We start from the raw sequence: 3,291 nt of genomic DNA on the forward strand, positions 1-3,291 counted from the left end.
TTAGATGTGAAATAACTGGTATTGTCTGACCTGTCCTACATAGTTGGCACTGCCATCAATAAACCATACATAATTTTTTTTAAACATGTCTTGGCCTCCTACTTTTTTCACCATCTCTCCTTTTTTTTTTTTTTTTTTTTGGTACTGGAGATCGAACTCAGGCCCTTGCACTTGCAAGGCAGTCAGCAGAACCACTGAGCTAAATCCCCAGCTTATCTTTCCTTTTTTTTTTATCCCAGTAGGGGATAAAACATTATCATATAATATTATCATATAAAATCCTCTCACACCAAAAATACAACTTCAGGGCTAGGGATTTGGCTCAGTAGTTCTGCTGCCTGCCTGGAAAGCCAAGGGCCTGAGTTCAATCCCCATTACCCCCCCCAAAAAAAAAAGCCTGCCTCTAAATTGACCAGGCTGAGCTTGAACTTTCAACCTTCCTGCTTTAGCCTTTCAGGGCCAGGATGACATTTGTCACCATACTGGGGTCGCAGCTTTTGAATTTTATGTTGACTCTTCCAAAGGAAAAACATTTGACTGCAAAATCAGAGGTCATCATCTCCTATTTTTAGATTTATTTTTATTTATTTATTTACTTATTTTGGAACCAGGGATCAAACTCAGGACCTTATGCTTTCAAGGCAGGCACAGAGCCACTGAGCTAATTCCCTGGCCTGCAGATTTTATTTATTTTTGAGATTGTGGGGGGTCTCACTTTGTTTCCCAGGCCGGTCTCTACCTCCTGGGCTCAAATGATTCTCCTGCTTTAGCCCCAAGGAGGTGGGGTTACAGGTGGCTGCTACTGCACCCAATTTAATCTCTTTTTATTTCCATCTATGGTACTGGGGATTGAATCCATGGGCACTGAACTAGCAACACTTTTTACCTTTTTTTGGGGGGGCGGTTTTGAGACAGGGTCTCACTATGTAGTTGAGACTGACCTGGAACTCACTATGTAGCCCAGGCTGGTCTCAAACTTGCAGCGATCCTCCTGCCTCAGCCTCCCAAATGCTGGGATTATAGGCATGCGCCACCACGCCCGGCTTTTACCTTTTATGTTGAGACAAGTTCTGGCTAAGCGACCCCAGCTGTGTTTGAACTTGAGGTCCTCCTGCCTCAGCCTCCTGAATGGCAGGGATCATGGGTGTGCACCACCATTCCCAGCTAAATGGAAATTTCAGCTGCACCTGCCACTCCAAGAGACCTCCCCTCTCCCCTCTCTCCTTCCTGGTGTGGGCCGTCACCTTGAGCAGTGCCAGGGTGGCAGGCTGGGATGGTGTGAACCGGCCCTGCAACCCAACACGTGCTGGGTGCCAGCACCTGGAGAGCTGGACTGTGGCCAGGGAGGAAACAGAGGAGGCCGAGGGCCAGGCCTGACGGAGGACGTTAAGGGGCAGAGCCCTCAGGGTGTTGGGGAGGACGGGAAAGAGGCAGAGGGGACAAGAGGGGAACAAGAGAGGGTCCAGCCCTGGCCCTGCTGGGAAAGTGTGGGCTGAGGATGTCCGTGCTCAGAGGTCCCCAGACGCACAAGGCAGACTCACACACAGATAGAGAGACAAGCAGGGAGACACAGAAATATAAACAGAGACACACACACGTACCCAGAGACAGATACAAAGAGACAGGCACACAGAAACAGAGACAAAGACACACACTCGCAGACATACAGACCCACACAGAGATACACCCACACAGAGAAACACAATCAGCACAGAGACGGATGTCCTTGGAGATAGGCCCACCTCTGCCTCCACCGGAGTTCTCTGTCTTCGGGGCAGAGGAGCCCCCGGCCTCAGAGCAGGAACGTGGCTTGGGCTGTGCCAGGGAGGTCTGTCCCTGTTACAGCGGCCAGCCGCAGCTAGCAGGTAGAGTGGCTGGACCCCGAGGGTAGGGCCAGCGAGATGGGGGCATCCACGTAGACTCCCTGGACTTCAGTCCCTGCCCCAGGGTGTCAGGAGCGAGTCCCTGAGACCACCAAAGGTGCCAGGGTCCCAAGGAGTAGATGATGGGGTCTCAAGGTGCTGATTAGAAACTGAATTCTCAGGGAAGGGCTCTGGCTGCCATAGGTAGCAAATCATCACAAACTTGGTGACTAAAAACAACACCAACTTGCAGCTGGATGTGATGGTACACGGCTGTCATCCCAGCACTCTGGGAGGCTGAAGCAGGAGGATCTTAAGCTCAAGCCCAGCCTGGACTTGGTGAGACCTTATCTCAAAATAAAAGAATAAAAAGGGGGTCACATCACAGTCTGCAGTTGGGAATGTTTATGTGGTCTTGGGGTGTCCTTAAGATGGGCTATGCAGGAAGTGCATTCCCAGCAACTGTTCAGGCCCTGGAGGGTTGGCACCTGTCTGAGGGTAAGAGAGGAGCTGTCTACTTAACAACACTGCTTCTTAGGAAGGAGGCCTGTGGGATTCGTGAACCTACAGCACCTGAGGAAAAGCACAAGTTCAGTTTACAGGTGAAAAGCAGGGGCCAAATTTACAGTTTAATTGAATCTTTGAGACCCTTGTGATTTTTTTAAAATGAGGTTCCTGGAACAAAGGAAAAAAAAGACATTGCAACCTGAGTACATTGAATGTGTCCCAAAGCTGCAGTTTTTCTTTTTCTTTTTTCTTCTTTTTGGGATGTGGGAGGTTAAAACAGGGTTTGACTACATAGTCCACCCTGAACTTGAACTCACCATGTCGCCTTGGCTAGCCTCGAACTCAGCCTCCCTAGTGCTGGAATTGTCAACCAACTGTGAGCCCCCACACCTGGTGATCCCCACTCTTGCTCACTGGCAGGAAGAGCCCAGCGTCCTGCGGTGGGTGACTCGACCAAAGCCCTACTTCCTCCTGCGGGCGATTGCAGGGCCTGGGATCAGCCTCTGTGACCGAATCTGGCCCTTAGCCAAACCGAGGCTGACACTGCCACTCTACCAGGCCGCTCACCTGACTTTATCACCCCATCTCTGCCGCCCAGGCCCTGTGGGTCAGCAACCCGCAGCCTTTGCTGGAAGCCTTGCCCCATCGCATCCTGCCGCTGCCCCTGACTCCCCGGCCAGGCCTAACGCTCAACAAGGTCCCCAGATTTGGGGTGCGGAGGGGATCCAGGCCTTCTTTGCAAAGCCTAGTACAGATGCGCGGGCCAAACCATGGTGATCAGAGGAGGGGATCAGGGAGGTGGCTGCCGGGACCTGGGGAGCTGGAGGCTGGGTTCAAAGCCTGGGCGCAGACTGGAGACCTGGGCACGGGGCGCCGGTGGGGCTGGACCTGTGCGCAGGGGAGGGGCTGGGTGGAGCCCGGG

This window comes from Fukomys damarensis, unplaced genomic scaffold (genome assembly GCF_012274545.1).
Source record: "Fukomys damarensis isolate Sample0158 unplaced genomic scaffold, DMR_v1.0_HiC HiC_scaffold_37, whole genome shotgun sequence".
In the NCBI taxonomy this organism is placed as follows: Eukaryota; Metazoa; Chordata; class Mammalia; order Rodentia; family Bathyergidae; genus Fukomys; species Fukomys damarensis.